The sequence below is a fragment of the Rhea pennata genome, chromosome 4 (genome assembly GCF_028389875.1).
Source record: "Rhea pennata isolate bPtePen1 chromosome 4, bPtePen1.pri, whole genome shotgun sequence".
NCBI lineage: Eukaryota > Metazoa > Chordata > Aves > Rheiformes > Rheidae > Rhea > Rhea pennata.
The window spans coordinates 57,843,226-57,861,545 of record NC_084666.1 but is presented as its reverse complement, the minus strand read 5'-3'; the positions used below and the strand labels follow the sequence as shown (position 1 = coordinate 57,861,545).

The 18,320-nt window shown below is 36.7% G+C and overlaps 1 long non-coding RNA gene across 1 annotated transcript; it reads left to right on the top strand.

Moving 5' to 3' along the window:
• Positions 1-5,241: 5,241 nt before the first annotated feature.
• LOC134139520 (uncharacterized) lies at positions 5,242-15,195 on the top strand. The gene is made up of 4 exons (XR_009958193.1): positions 5,242-5,477; positions 13,434-13,508; positions 13,698-13,881; positions 14,449-15,195. It is a non-coding gene; the product is annotated as an uncharacterized LOC134139520 (long non-coding RNA).
• The last annotated feature ends 3,125 nt before the right edge of the window (positions 15,196-18,320 follow it).

The window sequence follows — 18,320 nt, the reverse complement described above, 5'->3', positions numbered from 1 at the left end:
ATTAAAATGCGCCAAATTAATTTGGTTAGATAATACCCATAGACTTAATCTAAAGCCCTCAGTTTATATATATATATATATATATATGTGTGTGTGTGTGTGTGTATATATATATATATATATATATGTATATAATAATCATTCATACATATTTTTAAGGTCTCTCAGATGAAAAAAATCAAAACTTTTATTGCAGTGATTGTGGGTATTCTAATAGCCATAATAAGAGAGCATTTTTCTCATATATTCTACCCTTAGAAAACTGTCATTGCCCTTTATATCCAATATTACAGATTATTTTGTGAAATTGCACAGGTAGTCATAAATGCAAACTGCTTTTCTTGGACTGTTTTGTTCTTATGTTTGTTTTCCATGAAAATACTCTTCGTCTGTTCTTCGTGTTCAATAACTCACTGCATGCGAATTCAAAGCAATAACCATGTCATTTCTTTTGTTCCAATGACTCGCTTTAGTTAGGAACAAACTCTGGTTTTAGCTGTTACTTCTGAGATAATATCATATGTTGCATTCTGACATAATAATGGATTTTAATTTAAAATTATGGAAAAAATAAAATGATCAAAAATAGCCTGTAGGTGATTGGAAATGCTACATATAAAATGATCATCAAGTCTGGATTTATCTTTCTTTTCTACAGATCATATATATATATATATATATTTTTAAGACAGTTCTTGACACTTGAACAAATCCCTTTTCTTCCCCTCAGTAATGTGGTTAGCTGTCGGGAATGTGAGCCACTGGAAATTCTTCCCCACAAAAGAATCTCCATTAAGCTTTCAAACAGTTACTTCATCCCCACAGCTGCATGGATAGAAGACTTTCTAGTGCCTAAATACTTACTGTATATGTCATCCTTAAATTTAATTTTTTTCTTCCCAGCCAGAGCTTTAGGAGCAGGTGCTAGCCTTTTGCTTCCTTTCTGCTTCCTCTGTGGGGAATGAGCTGGAAAGAGCCAGCTAATTAGAAAAGTCTACAGGGAAATTAATTCTGCAAACAGCTGAGGAATGGCATTTCGTTATAATGTTCACTTTGTCTGTCAGCAGGGTCCCGACTGGCTTGACGAGTGGCAGTTCTCCCAGATGTTCCACGTTTTGTGATGAGACCAGAACTGCATCACACATTGCCTATTTACTAAAAGGCGTGATGGAGTAAGAGTGGAGTATGCAAAACTAGCCCGTAGAACATGCTATCTTGCTGTGGTAAGGCAAGAACGTGACATTTTTACCTACGCTTGAAGCGTAGTAATGAACCAAATCATTTTTGCTAGTTTAGTTCCAAATGTCGCCTTTGCTTTCAGGTAGGGCTGAGGCACAGATAACGTGGATGAAAAGAGACATACTGAACTACTTGGTGCAGAAGGGTGGATTGTCAAAGTTAGGCTTGCATATTGTACACATCTACAAACATGCGCAGATCTGTAACATGTCGGAGCAAAAACACTTAAACAGTTGGCTGGTTACAAGCACGTGAAAACAGTCAGATCTGCATACACAGGCTTCCTTGTTCAGGGGTGCTGATGGCTTCAAACTTTGAAGGAGCTGGTGTGAGATGTCTTCGCAAATGGCACTGTCTTGGAGAGGGACATGAAAGCGTTGAGTCTACTCATTTCTCAGGGATCTCATGAGTCCCAATTAAGGCATCTTAGTACTTTTTACTTACAGGCTAGGGGATTTGGGCATAAAACCTCTCTTAGCCACTTACCCTTTCTTTAGAGGTGTGCTGGATTCTCAGCTCTCCTCTTGTGACAGCCATAGACCCTTGTGATCCTCAAGCCAGGCAAAGCATATATAGAAAAAGTCCTCCCTCCTCTCCCCCCCAACATTCCTTAGCTGTTCCTTCCCAAACCCCAAGCTTTTTCCTCAAGCTTTTGACAGTGTTAGATAACTTTTGCCAGCAGACTTTCCCTGTGCCCCGTTCTCTGATTGATTTGGCATCCTCTGTCTCCTTCCTGCTGGGAGGTGGCTGTAGGCTTTGCTCTGGTGTTGAGCTGTTCAGAACTGGCCCCCAGGCTCCGTGTGTCTGGGAACTTGCCCTGGAGGAAAGAGGGACTTCTGACTGCCCACAGGGTAGCCTAGAGCTGCTTTTCTTGTCTTTTTGGTCTAAACATAATGTTGAAGCTGAAGGTGTTACGAGTACCTCCATGTGTGGCAGCTGGCTAATTTTCTAGATGTCTTATTTTCCCTCATTTGGTCTGGTATCTTGAGTTTGTTGTACTCTGTATCTCTGTCATGAGTATCTGAATACATTTCAATCCCATGTCTCTTTAAATCAATAGATCAGATCTAAGAATATCAAAAACTAATACATTCATATACAAGTCCCATGGAGATATGTCACTTTTCTGTAGCTGAAGATTTTCCAATGTATTTTTTTTAATGTTTATTTTACTGTAACAAGATTATTCACATTTTTTTGCCGTTTCCCTTGTTATGTAGTCCCCGAGTGCGGTAGTATTCTATACTCTACCTCAAAGTAAATCCTCATCTGTCTTTCTTTTCTTATCAGTCTGTTCTCTCTGCTGTCATTACAATCCTTAATTCATTGCACAATATTCAAAGGACAGTTTAAATAATCTGTATCTTGGTATCAGTTCAGTGTTATCATGGATAAGTTATTTGAGAATCACTTGAGTAGGTACTTTATTGAAAAAGTCAAAATTTTTGCTATACTTACGCTTAAATATGATCGTCTTTCAGCACTAAACAAACTAAAGGGTGTTGGCTTCAAAAGGGTCATTTTCACAGATGAAGATCGCTCACAGCTGAAAATAGGAGCATTCCATCCTTTACCTTTAAAAAAATCAAGCTCGTGTCTCTACCTTCTAAGTTTACTTCAGCTTTGATAAGTTTCTCTAGTTATATACGTTAGCAAATTAGTAGGACCAAGAGGTGGCTCTCTCCAGAAGAGCTGTGTTATGGATTGTCGAATGTAAGCAACTTGATAATTCTAAGATGTCTTTGAGCTAAAGAAGTCCTAATATCCACATATAGAAGATCTATTCTGCAGTCACTTTTTCTGAATTAATTGACTTTTTAATTTTGAAATCCTAAATGCATCACTGCTTGGCAGTTTTCCAAAGTGCATTGTAATATATCTGATACACATTTTATGGAAATGTGTGAACTGGTCCATGTTTAAAATTAATGCATGTTTGCATTTAAAGTAAACATTCAATCACATTATTAAATGTTGTTATCACATATTCTTCCCAAAATTGCAACATTTATTGTGTGTAATAATTACAGGAACATTGTCAGCTTAAATTGCTGAAATGATTGTCGAGTGACAAATATAATAGGTATAAATATACATAAATGTCTAGAAAAGCTAGATTGCCTTTATATACTACCTAGATAAAAGTTTTCAGTAATTTAATTTTCTGTTTATTGTGACTTGGATGTTCAAAACACTGACCCAGCTGGCATGGAAACTTTTTTTTTCAACTTACAATAATGGATTAAATTAATTCATGGGGGAAAAAAAACTAAGTTAGTGGAGATTCACTGGGAGGATTTGGAAGGATTTTTTTTTTTTTCTTAAAATTCAGCAAGAGTCAACATTGCCTATATGTGTTTAGGAGCTAAAAAAATGTAAGTAAACAAGAAAACATGCATCTGTTCTTAGAAGTTACTGAATAATTGCAAATTTGCACCTCTGGCTTAATGGTATTATCTGATGAATTTTTATGAGTTCTGCTATACGGTGTCAGCTGGACTGGAATGAATATGGGATGTTTTCATGTCATGGCCATCAGAAAGACTAGGAGGGGTCATGCTGGAAAGGGAACGTCCTTACTTTGGAAACACGGGGTGGGTGGTGGAGTTCGGATATCAGGTGAACTGCGCAGTGAATTCAAAATCTGCTTCTGATTTATCAGCACATTTCATTATGTTCTAAACAAAATGCTTACTTCTTTTGGGACAAAGTGAAATGCTTTGTTTCATCTCTGTGTGCTCACAAGAGCTGAGTTTCAACCTGGTTTTCAAGAGATTTATGTTTTTAAAGATTTGTTAAAGTTATTAAAAGATTATTTCAAAATGGTAGTGCTGGTTTAAAAAGTCAAGGATTTTATTTACTTATTTATTTCCACTTCAGAATAAAGAATTCAGTAAGTTGAAGTCCATTTACCCCAGTTTTGGGAGCAGAGCTACACACTGATCTGAGTTTGCAAATGGTTTTATTTATGTCCCAGACCCTATTTTTCAATTAATTTTGTACTCATCAAGGAATTTCATTCAGCTCTAGCTATAATATTGTTCCATTTTACGAGACTTTTTGTATGTGTTTTTCACACATGTTGCAAGATTTAATAAATAAAACCAGTTTCATTTATGACTTTTGGCTTTTTTGTTTGGAAGAGTTTATGAACAACAATGCTGTGTATTTTTAATTAAATTCTTTCTTCCCTCTAAGGATATTATTATCCAAAACAAATTGAGAATTTTGTCTAGAAAGTTTACTCATACCTTCTATTATTACATGTGCATAGTGAGACAAACTTGCATCTGGGGTAGATATTTACAAGAATAGCTTCCAAATTTCAAGATAGAAATGTTTAAATTTTCATACTATCCCTAAGCTTTAATATATAGCTTAATAGTAGGCTTAATAGTATTACTTTGTGATACTTTACATGAATTCTGTATGTTACACAATAGATATGTCTCTGAAAAATATAATAAAATATATTACTGTAACAGCTGCAGATAACAACCCTGCTTGAATTTCTAGATTGTTTGGTAAGGTCAATATTCATGAAGCATTTTATGTACTGCACTTTGAAAGATTTCCTCTAACTACTCTAAAAATGTAAGTGTTATTGAGTTCTCTGAAGTCCCATCAATTTGTTATCTGTGGGCACGGACTGGAAAGGAAGGAAGGATAAAGAGATAGTGGGAGTGAATCAATATTTTATTGCAGTGACACTTTTGTGTTATTCCAGTTAATCAGTTAAATTTATGAACTTCTGACTGCTGTGCTATCCATCACAGATGAGTTGCTAAAAAAGGAAAAACTGGATCCTGCTTGCTGCTAGCTCCTGTGGTGTAGCACAGATGAGAAAACAGGTAGATCTTCACACTGGCTTTGTTCTCTGATCCAAGGTGCTGCCAGTTTAAAGCTGAACCACCTCTCCCACAAACCAAGCCTGTGGAAAGGTGGGCTTGTGCTACCCTTCTTCCAATGGCCCCTCTCCTCTTTTTCCTCTTGCAGAATTAATGCCTGCCTCAGATGCAGTGTCTTGGGAGCTCTGGAAACAGGTTGCTTTAGACCTTGGAAATTTTAAGGGCCTTCTCATCTGAGCTGCTAGGAGACTCTCCAGTTTACCTTCAGATGATGTATACAGTATATCCCGTCATCAGTCCTGCTCGTGCTTTTAAAACAGTGGATGCATATCAGCAATACGTGGCAATGAGATGGATGCTGCTGAACGAGGCTACCTTCATCCCAGTCAGGTAAGCAGATCTAAGCAGATGCCTGCTTCATTAGTCCGTGTGGCGTGTCAGCAGCTGGCGTGAGCCCAGTAGTACAAATATCAATGCACATTTCTTGGCCTTCAGAACCCTCTTTAACCGTAAGATTCGGCACTCGTAGGTATTAGAAATACATCTTAGAATGTGAATATGGCCAGATACCTTAGTTTAGCTGTATGGCTGGAGTCTAACTAATAATTAGGGTGTGTATAAGTTTCTTAATCTAAACAGAACTTAGATAAGCAAGGTTTCATGGAGATTTTTACCTTGCTTTTGAAGTTTTGTTAATTTTAATTGATCATCTAATCATTCCACTGAGTTTATCAACAATTTCCAGAAAGACAGATGCTTAACTGAGCTAAGGATTAATCTGCATGTTGTTACCACAAAACTGTTCTGTTGAACTCATCTGAAAGCCTGCTATTATCATAAGAGAAATGTGGTGAAGGTGGTTAAGGGTGATAGATCATGTTCCTCATGGCTGAGAGGAATAAAGGCATGACATGAGATTAAAAAAAAAAAAAAAGATTTCCAGAAAGGACTAGGAATCTGTTGCCATAAAACATCAATGAAGTTTTTAATGTTGACTACTATAGAAAAAATGTTAGGCCAATATTGACTGCTTCTGAAATCTTGCCCTTAATCCTAGCCTTCCAAAAGAGTAAACAAATAAATGAAGAAATTTCTTCTGCCTATCTGTCTTCTTTCTAAATGGTGGAAAACCCCCCTGAAACCTCTGACCTGTACCTGAATGAAATAAAGAGAAGATGTCATGTGGTTTTTAAGCACATCTAGAAAAAAAGTTAAGCATGGAAATTAGATGAACATATAATGATTTTTGACACATTTGGCAAATGGCGCTCTTTTCTGAAGTACATGCACAAAAACTGTTGTGTAGTCATCCACTTGCTCAGTTGGAGTCAAGAGGATTTCTTGCCAAGAAGGGGGAAAAGGAGATGACCAATTGGCAAAATTCACCCTTTCTGCTCATATTTTCTTTGACTATGACTCTCAAAGTGTTTGGTATAAATGACAATTAGTATTCTGTTTTGCTTGTCTTTTACAACTAAAGCACAGGAGATTAAAGTGAAAACATGAAAACACGGTGCTTGAAAGGTTATATTTGTGGAAAAGAGACAGGTGACCTGACAGACAAACCTGATGTTCAGAAGTACATTAAAAATCTTCAGATACTCAGTATTTATGAAAATCAAAACATTTGTTTAGGAACTTAAATTATACACTAAGTGACCGACCCACACTTTCACAACATGCCAGAAAGAGAGCAGGAATAAAAGCAATGTAAAATCTTCATCGTCCTTGTAATCTATCCTAACTACTCGACCATATATTATGAGGAACTAGAAAAAGTTGCAGGTCTGACATTTTGCTTCACAGAGTCAATGCCTGAACGGCATCCATCTAATTACTTACCATTCTGTTCTATTCATTAGTAATGTGTATGTTCTGTTGTATAGAGTCATAGAGGATTTGTCCAGAAGTTGAAATGTTCTTTAACTACCAAAACATTTTGATCAGTGTGGAGTAAGATCACCTACAGAAAGTAATTATTGAATAATCACTGAATTATTGTTGGAACTTAAATAATTTGGGAGCTCAGCTATCATCAGATACAGCAAAACATGTCCTCTTTACCACAGAGGACATGTAATTATTGGTCAGACAAAAATTACTGAGAAACATTTAGATACTGGCTTCTTGAAACTAATTTTGTCATCAGGGTACTTGCCAGGTATAAAAGGAATATCATATTGTGTTGTTTTTTCTAACATGAAGAAAGATTATTGATATAAAAAGAATAAGATTTTCAAGTTCATGCTGTTACTGTTTATTTCAAGGGGCTCTTCTAAATGTCTTTAGCACTCAAAAGCCCCTCTATCTAAAAAGAGAGAGACTTGAAAGAATGTTGGTAAACTGTGATTTTTTTTTAATTTATTTTATTTTTTTATCCAAGTGAGAAAGAATATGATGGATACACCTGGTCAAAGTTTAGGAATTTTAAGATAATCTCAGGGTCCAGAATAACTTAAGATGTTCAATTTTCAAATTGAACAGCTGATTAATTTTCAAATACATCACTTAGATAGACAGATACAAAGCTTCTGTGAAGAATTTTCTGAGTTAGTTGCAGACATATAAGAGTGGTACTGATTGCATGGGTCTTCTAACCTTAGCACTGTGACAGTATAGTTTTCGTATGGAAATCATGTAGTCATGTGTCAAACATCTGCAAGTCTAAAACATAGTCAAAAACTAGACTTTAATGAAGCATTTTAAAATTTTTATTGTCAGATTTATTCTAATTTCAAATGATACATTGGTCCCCTGATCATCAAAATAACAACAGAGATCTTTTACTTCTGCTAGCATACCATAAAAAACTTGTATAAGTAAAAATATAGAATACCTGCTACACAAAAAGTAGAAAATGTGTTGTGTATGGATAATAGCTGTTCAGAAAATGTAACATAGAGAAAACTCAGAAATTCTTACAGTATCTCAGCTACTCTTAGTTGTGATTTCACAGCTAGACATCAGCCACAAGTTGTTATTTGTACCTGCATCTTCCTATCTTAGAATTATCTTAAAGAATGTTAAGTGAAGGCTAATTATAATTAACTATTAATTAATCGGTTACTGTTTTAAGGGAGCAGGTTTGCTGGCTTCTGTAATACCCAACTTCAAGGCATCCTGCTGGCTATTAGGAATTTTTGCTCCAAGGTTTGACACCCCTCTTCCTTGACGGAGGTAGAGGAAGAGTTAAGTCAGGTTAGAGTAGTGTCACTGGAGACCAGCAAGCTAAGCTCTCCCAGAGAAAAGCCACAAGAAGTCAGCTGCATTCCCTAGAGAAAGGCATTTAACTCTACTTAGGTTTCTCCACTGTGAATCTGGTGTTTGAATTAAGCATCTCATCAAAACTGGCCAAGAGAGATTTCATCCCTGTATTTTAAGTGCTCATCTGATAGGTGGCTGCTTGTTTTCAAAAATCCTTTCTGCTTTGGTTTGAAAGCTTATTTCTCTGGCTCCCAGGTCCTCTGAGATGAGGATGCTCTGCTCTTACTGAAACAGTTTGGTTAATATATATTAAATACTTTGGGGGATGGGGAAGAGAGTGCGGCTGATCAATCAACTTGATAGTTAGATATTCTTTGGCAGATGAGAGAATAGCATTCAGGTTTCTTGTGTAATGCATATTCACATGATTTATGCGGAGAAGAACCTTCAGTGGGAGAGGATGATACATGATGGTCATAAGCTGCCAGGATTTACTGAGGCACAACTGTGTCAGTCAAATATATTAGTGCAATCAGTATTCAAATACAGAGTCATATGCGTGGAGACAGACTATCAAGCTAGAGACCTGTGAAAACCAACTTTCTTCACAGGCACCACAAAGAATGACATCTCAGTATGTAGGACATCAAGTAACAGTAAGTGTCTCTACCTTTTCAGGACTGTTTTTGTAAAATTCAGAAAAAACGTAGAAGGTGCTATTGTCCAATGGGAAAACATTTGTGAAAACAACAGGAGAAAAACAGTAAAATCCTTTACTCTGTGCACTTCTTAAGGAAAGCATACAGAAAACCACATGTGCAAACTGGCAGAGAGATTGGATTGTTTTGTCTGTCTCTGCAGCAAGTCGAGCTCTAACAGACTGGCAGAGTGAAGAAATAACTGTGAAAACAAACACGTATCACGTAGAGAGGGTGGAGTTCTACACTATTTCATTAGAGAGTGAATGGTTAAACGTTTATGTGACCGTGTGGCTGGAGGGGCACCCTACTTACAACAGGGTAAGGATGTCTGCGGAGCGCTGCCCTGGAAGAATTCGCAACGAGATTTCCAGCAGGAAGCCCAAATGCTAAGCACATGTATTTTCTTCCAGACCTAAACCACTGGACTTTTCAATTTTTGATTCACATTGGCAGAAAATCTTCACTTTATCCAGTTTAGCATTTTTAGGCTAACTTTCACAGAGCTATGACTTTTCAACCCTATTGACAAAGACTGGAAGCCACTGAGAAGGTAACGTAGCACAAAGACTGCTCGTTGAATCTGCTCAGTCATCTCTGCACCCCAAAAGCAAGTAGCATTCCCGCTCAGAGGATGTTTAAGGGAGTTATTCCAATTTGATCTTTGTCCCATACATCCTCTATGGGAAGAAACATTGTGGAGGAAAATGGAAAAAGTTCTCAAAGATCCTGCCATATAGATTTCATGGTGTTATGCTCTACAGGAGGAGACAAAAGTTCTTTCCTCAAATTCCTTTCCCCATGTTAACAAGAGGAAGAATATTGTCTTCTGTTAATGTTTTATTTTGCTTCCTTACAGTTATCCTCAAAACATACTATATATAAACATGCTATTTATTAGGCATGATTGTTTTGTGTTCTGCAAAAAAAAAATCCTTTGGGCCCATCTTTGTAATATGTGCTGCAATGTGTTGTTTGTTGAGTGGCCTTATGTATAATTCAGAGAGTCCTGTGTGTACTGTGGAAGACCATTTGGCAAATTCTGTGTAAGGAAGTCATTTAGTTATCTGGCTGCTTTAAGAGTGAAATCAATTTAAGATGAATTAGGTTGCTTTTTTCATTTCATTCTTCTACAAGTACTAAGCTTTTGGCTTTGGAGTAAGTAATCGGCCAGGACTACAAGAGCCTTAGTGAATATACAATGAGATATCCTGTAGTGGGTCTAGAGGAGCAAATTAAGAAAGCATTACCCCCAGCTTTCCATTCCTACTTCACAGCTGGTGGTTACTTCCTCAACAGCTGAGATGTGGTATGTACGTTAGCAAGTGCTTCTAGCCCATGTCAGTTAAAAAGTAGCCAGATTAATTTAAATTACTGTGTCAGATAATTCAGGGACAGACACTAGTCACTCTCAAATGATCTGAGACTTCATTTCAATTTGATTCTCTGTCTCCTCCTCTTGCTGCTACATGACCATCAAAACGTTGAGTGGGGAATGTTGCAACCCAAATGAAAGCAGAGCTCCTACTCAGATTGACTTCAATTACAGAATGCTCATGTTCATAACATAAATTTGAAGAACACACTGCTAAATCTTTGTTAAATGAAGATGCAGTTCACAAGCATTTACTCCAAGTCATTTTCAATATAGTGATAAATTTGTGCAATTTTATTTCTATCTCAACAGGACATTGGACATTGCTAAAATGTGTAACGTATGCAACTTGATACTCTGATAAAAATGATCCATTAGTGATCTGAGTGACAAAAAGCATGTGTCAAAAAAACCCCCCTTAAGGTTAAGCCAAGATTGTTTGCATTTTTTTAGTGATATCCAAATGGTGTTCTAACTAAAGATGTTAATATTTAAGATGTGCAATAAAATTCTAGAAAGAGTTAAACTTACTGGCAGGCTTTATTCTGCTAGTGTTCTGTTTGACATAATTCCATAACCTCTTCTCTTCAATAAATGTCAACTGTTTTATTTTTTAAAATTTCTTAAATGTCGTAGCTGTGAAGAGAGACAGACCATGAAAACTGTCAGGGATATATCACATTTTACAATCACGTGCTTATGGTTTTTGCTGAGGTGACTGAAAGGCTAGAGAAGATGCTGTAGGAAGACTTTCAAGCAACAGTAAATATGGAAGTTCTTTCTAACTCAATATTTTGAAATGCTTAAAACATTTTAATCAAAGAGTCTTGTTATGATCAACTCTGTACAGGAATAAGAGTAATATTTCCACAATAAATATTTTATTTTTGATGATTAACTTTCTCTGAAAACCACCAATGGAGAAGTGAGGATATTTGATGACATCGATTTAAAAAAATGCTAAAAACTTATCTAAAGGCAGATGATGATGATAGTTTTCAAAGATCTATCCACCAGTCAAGAAATGCTGCAGCCAGACAGTAAAAACTTCATTAGTTTTACTTTGAAGCTTCATCGGTCAATGAAATGGTCTGTACAGTATAGTGGTATCTGACAGTAGGGAGCCAGCCTCAAAGGCCTTTGAAGTGCCTTCCACTCAAGTGTCCTTTAGAAGGCAGAATAACATATTAAAGTAAGAGCTTTTTGGTAGCTCCACATCAGCTGTAGGCACCCCTTTACCCATGGCCATCTGGCTTTTAGTGCTTTTTCTGTGGGTAGCATGACAACACGGAATTAGATCTGGTCTTTTTTTTTTTTTGGTACTAGAGCTACTTTTGCAGACCAGGTAATTCTAAACATCGTAAAATGACTGAATCGTAAAGTCCTAATTCATTTCCTACCAAGAAGACTGAAAGACTCCTAAATCTTCCCTGGGACTGAAATAGAGTGTGTCTGTGAACTATGTCATGGAAAGCACCAAGCACACTCTTCATTCCCATCCCACCTCATGTCATGTTGGAACAGAACAAGCAGGAAAAAAAGACAAATAAAGAACTTTCAGTCAATTACTTATGCTGTTATTGCACCTCTAGGTGCAGATTTGGGCTTGGAAAATGGCTTATTATGGAGTCTAAGTCCAGAAAGATGGTTCGGGTCCTAAATAATCACTTATCCTACACATTTTGGTAGAAATTTTTAATAATGTATCATTTTGCACAAGCACGAACTAGGATCTATACAGATAATTGGCAAAAGAAGCTCATTTTGATGAGAGAAATTGGACAAAGCTGTCCCTACATGTCTTTTTCCTATTGTCGGGACTGACAGAAATCAGAAAATCTAATAAGGTTAATCCTTGACCCAGCTCTAACAGTATTTCCAGAGGCCGTTTCAGAAAATAGAAACAGGCTAAAGGAAACCTGTTCTACTCAGCAATCACAGATCTTTCAGTTGTGTGTTGAAGACATAACAACCTAAACTACCTTTGAAATGACTCTATTTCAACTCATACGTTTTTATGAGCTATATTTTAGAAGACTTAATACTAGTAGCACTAGAATTTATTACAGACAAGGACTTAGCTTGGGTTTATGTTAGCATATAATTTGTAAAAGTTTGTAATAAACATGCCTTACTGAGATTGGCAAAAATTATAGGAAGGAAAATACCACTAGTAACTTTGGGCTACTTGCTTTTGCATGCAAAAGGAACAGATAACCAGCTTTGATTCAGACCTCAGGTTTTTTATGTGAGCTTCAAAACTGCAGAGAATTGATGAACTGTTATAAATCTGAGTCCAGAATTTCCAAAGCAGTTGTGTTTTTTTAGAAAATCTGTTTTGATTGAGGATTTTAACTTCCAATGTAAATATTAACCAGAGGCCTTGATACTTAGATCAGGAAATACACTAACAGGTTTCTATTCAGATATGAAGAAATATTCAATACCTAATTCAAGAATTTAGGCCTGAACTGGCATCCTGTAATATGCCCATTGAAGTCAATGAAATTTTATGGTGTACGGGAAGTGCTAACCAAAGCCTTACAAATAAACACTTAGTGAATATTTATAAAAAATATGGTAAACAGAAAAGAGAAATGTCATTACGCATGGTGGTGGGCAGTCTTTAATTATTGCTCTTCTCTGGCAGATGTTTATAGTTCTACAGCATTGTAGGGCCATCCTTATTTTTCCAGTGCTTTCCAAATTGCGGTAAGAAAGAGTTTCCCCTCTACATGCCCAAACTAAAAGCAGGTTTGTAATCTCAGAGCTCCATTTGGAAATTAGTCTTGTTTGCAAATGGTGAAAGGAAGACACTCAGGAACCTAATTACCAAGTTTGTCCGTAGAAACAGTCAGTTTTTCCAGGGTCACTCTTTTCCTCACACCGAGCAGCTTCTCTGGAATATGTTTTCAAATTCTTCAAAATACTTCTTTATCATTTATACAAGTCAGGAGCTGTCAAAATTAAAGAACACATCAATATCTGGTAAGGCACTTTTTTTTTGTTCTAGTTTATTATTTAACCAATGTATTGCAATAACACCAAAATGTTCTGATCAAATTTCAGCATGACATTGAGACACTGCGCAAGCACAGGGCAGGATAATCCATTGCTCTGAGGAGCCAACACTTTAATTTAAAGGTATGCACGTTTCTTATTCTTTCAAAATGAAGTTCAGTCTGTTATTTAATTTACCAGGCAACTACTGTTTGATGGTGATGGATGATCTTAAATTAAGTGAAAAAAAAGATGATTGAATATATTAGATAAACATTTAGTTATAATAAATAATACTATTCTAACAACCAGTGAGATGTCTTGTGTTTATAGATTCTCCTAAAGTATTATGTAAATAATGGAAACAAAATGCTGATTATTCAAGAAACAAAAGCGAATTCCAGTGATGTAACACATGCAGACTGCTAGAGCTGGAAGAGAGTGAATATTTTTTAAAAGCTGTGTGATTGTGTAACTGAATTGAAAGGATTAGATACGAGAATTCACAAATATTCAGGTGAGTTATGTTCTGTTCTCACTGACACTGAAGAAATATCTAAATTTCTGTTTCTATACATACACACCAGTTTTTACAAATCTGAAAATAGGGAGAAGCATTTATTAATGCTGAAATTAGTAACGCTGCAATCATGTGCTCAGCCAGCCAAAACTATGATATGACTTGAATGACCAGTTACACGTAACAAAGTGATTACGGGGCAACTAGCTGGAGAACAGAAGTCTTTGCAACTTGCTGAAAAATAAGCTTGTTAGTATTTGCCTCATAGGCATGACCAAAAGTAACACAGCAGAATGGCAGGAAGGAAAATGGAAACAAAAGGAAATGACCTAATTTTTCATGATTGCAATGCTTGACAAAGCTGGAGGTAGTTCCTTCTTCTCCAGATCGTAGTCTCAAAAGACTGTATTTTCTCCTTAAAGAAAGAAATACATAAAATAAAAATAAGCTTTTAAGACCAGTATAGAGGAATCACCTTGTCCAGTTAAGTGTTTACTGTGAATAGCTGCAACAGATTGAATTGAAAGTCTTCTACAACTAAATTTGTGCTCTTTTATTTCCCAGGCAAATACTCAATGTGTTGATTTATTTAAGAGAAGATGCCTGAGACTGATGGCCATGATCCAAGATTATTAAGAATGATCAACTCATTGCAAAACATTTAAGTGGGTGATAACTTGGTGACCAGTCTCAGATGGTGCTGGTCTCTCACGGACACGTCACCTTGTTGTAGTAACTGCTAGAGCTTTGAATATGAAAAAAGCCTGTACTCTACAGTACATATAGATTAGTAATGTGAGGTAATGCCAAGAGACGGGATCTTTACCCCACCCATTGCCTGTATTTGTTTTTTAACTCTGCGGACCCTATATTTTATTTGGGAAAGCTAAGTATTATCTCTATAGCAATATTAATAAATAGTTGTTACTGGTTGTCCAGGTTCACCTAGACTTGAAGACAGAGCTTGACACTTACAGAGAAAATGTTGTTCGCTACAGAACATTTGACACAAGTACTGACATCTAAAGCTAATGCAGATGGCAGGATTGGAGTGGTGTGCAGACCTCAGAAAAGGTCTGAGAGGAGAAGTGAAAATCTACATATTTGTGTCTGTGCATGTATATTTGCATATATGTGTGTCTGTATACACTAACACAAATTCTATCTACTTGTGATAAGTGGAGATAAAACAGGTGTTTTTGCTGACTTTATTGATTCTTGAGGACACAAAGTATTTTTTTTTCCTATTTTATGTTGGGTTATTTTTTATATAGAGTTCACATGTATGGTGCAGCTTTGTTGGAGTATTGGAAATATATGGCCAACTGCATGGTCTCAGATGCACACCCTTTTTATTTTTGGTCTACATTTCTATTTGGTAGGTCTTTATTGGCTTGGCTATTTTCCTCCTCTTTACAACTACCTTTTGAACAAAGAAACAGAAGAGAGCTTTCCTCCTCCCCAGCCACTCTGCAAAAGTCCTATATGAAATAGCCTCCTGTAGTCCACGAGTCTCTCATAGTGATAATTCAGTCAGGTAACAAATTCCAGTCTTGCCCTATGGACCTTGTGCCAATGCTGATAATCTCTTTGGGGAATGACAGCAAGGAGACTGGATGGCTCTAAGTTTTATTGACAAGATGCTGAAGGTCTGGCTAACGTTTTCGTAGATTCCTCATGGAATCAGCCAAGCCTCTGTTAGTTTTCTCTTAATACAGCTTGTATAGATAGGCTACAGGGGTACAGAGAAGCTACAGATAGGCTTTAGAAGCTCAGCTCTCCATTTAGCCAATTCAGTCAAATGCAGGGTGGTGGTGACTGAAAGCTATGATCAGCCAAAGGCTATATTGAACAATAACTTATAAAAATTGGTTTATGGCCCTCAGTCCAAATTTTACTGGCAAAATGCCAATATCTTAAAAAATTCCCACAAAATTACTGCTTACTGAAACTTTAGGTGCAATCAAGTGTTTAAAGACAAAGAGGATGAACTTTCGACTCTTCCCCTACTAGAGGATTCACTGCATGCCAGCAACAAAGTGCGAAGGGGCATGCTTGTGTTAGCACCACTTGGGCTGTCAATAAAGAACTTCTGTCTTTAAATCTATCAAATCAAATTCACATAATCTTCCTAAACCACCTTCCCACCAGGCAGAAGAGATCACAAAATTAAACAGCATTCCCTCCTTTGCCTTCTTGCATCTCTCCAGTTTTTAAGTACTGTGCCTATCATAATGCTCCCAGGAGGTTTCCTTAACCACAACATCTCATCTCTGCAAACAGCTGCTTCCTTTTTGCACAAGAGTTCTTGGAGGCTTGCTTCACTTATCAAAACTAAGCCACTGAAAAGCTGGGAAATAACTATGTTCTACTGGGAGATGAAATCCCATCACAGATGGACAGATTTATAAAATAATTCTGGAGTAACTATTGTCTTGGCAAATTTTAAAAATATAACAAAGTTTGATTGTTCTTGCCTTCTCCTGATTTGCTTACTTTGGGGTTATTTTTTGACCCTCAAGATGCACATGTTATTCCCATTATTGTTAACAGGACTTATATATACACACACATGTCTAAGGGAGCCTTGACCATTTACTTTTAATGTTCCAAGGTCAACTGAAGTCTGGACCTTTTACTTTCTCTGTCCCACTAATTGAGAAAAAAAGCTTATGCAAGACTTCCTTGGGGAACATGGAGTCTGTGATTTTTACAGCTCACAAGGCTAAAATTCAAATACGAAACACAGCTGTTTGGACAGGAGTCTTGGACCTCTTCATTTTGAACTATACTGACCTGCTCAGTCTCACCAACACATGAAGCTCCAAGATCTCGGCATAGCTAATGACTAGGATGGGAGATTTGCCTGGCAGGCATATCTGGGTAAAGTGAGCAATTAATAGTTCTCTGAGATATGCAGGTGGAAAGGCTATTTACACACATACACACACACACACATATATATACACACACACAGATGCACTTATGTACATGTCACATTTCATTTGTGTGTATATATATCTATATGTACATATACATATCTGTGTGTGTCTGTACATATATGGAGATTTTAATATATATTCACCATTGTAACAAGCTGACCAAATGTTCTTGTTGAAGATGATGATGTTCTTTCTTGCCAGATACAGGTATTTCTATGAGTCCCCCTTGTAAGAGGTAAAACAAGAAGAAAAACAGTGTAGGATAAACTTATCTTTTGATTTAAGTAGTGATAAACCTCCTGTACCCTAAGGATTTTCTTTACTCAACTATATTCTGTCTTGGTTGAGGAATGCTATAGGGATAAATAAGCCTGGAGTTTGCCCATCATGCACCATCACACTTCAAAAGATTTGTGAAGTGGAAAGGAACAATTTTTGGCTCACACCTCAGGAGATGACATGCACGAACTCACCGGGATGCAGAAGAAAATCACGTACAGCTCCACAGATAAGGTCAGTGTTAAAAGTTCAGATGCATCTATTGCACTTCATGCAGTCATGGCAAATAATGCAGACTGAAGCAGAATGGCAAGCTGCTTGAGTCACCCGGTCTGTGGCAGGGCTAGGAGAGCTACTGAAATGAACTAAATCACTATTTTCTATACCTGTGACCCCGCAAGCACTTTGAAGCTAAGTATATAACACATATAAAAGTGCCTGCCCAATGGCGTCACTACAATTGCACAAATATTTAGAATTACGCCAATGAGGACCTTAGATACGATATTCTGGATCAGAGTTAATCTGTTTAAATGGACCGACAGTCCACCTTCCAGTGACTGTTATGAGTTGCATCAAGTGATGATCTCAGTAGAGAGTGCTTGATTGACTACATTTTTTTATGTGTCAGTGGTGGATCTTCTCATAGTCTGTTATATTTAGCACCCAATTCCATTATTTTATTTTCAGAAGTAATATTTGTTCTCCATATTAAATACTGATTGTAGCATGCAAGGTGAAGCATATCTTGCTCTATTTTGTATCTGACCTTTCGCATTCATTTTGCTATTGCAAAATAGATAAAATATTATGGAAAAACTGGAGAAAGTACAGTTTCCTATCTACTGATATAATGAACGTCAATCTGTGCGTCTAAGAGCCAAGGTAATAGAGATTCCAACATTCATGCTTATTGTAAAATGTAGTAAGTAAAAGCTAAGTAAATTCTGCTTGTTTTAATACAGAAATAATTTTGACTGCATCTTTGGCTTTGTATGACATGGAAACTGGTGATTATTTAAGCTTTGCTACTTTTTTTTACTCTGCATTAAAATCCCACATGAGAAACAAATTTTTCTCTAGGAACAAAATGTTACTTTTTTGGGTCTGAATTCTAATTATTTGTGTAGTACGTCTGTTTCTTTTCCGTTGGGAAATGCAAAATGTATAAAATCCAGATGGACAGCACATGATGCCGGAGCCAGCCCTAGCTGA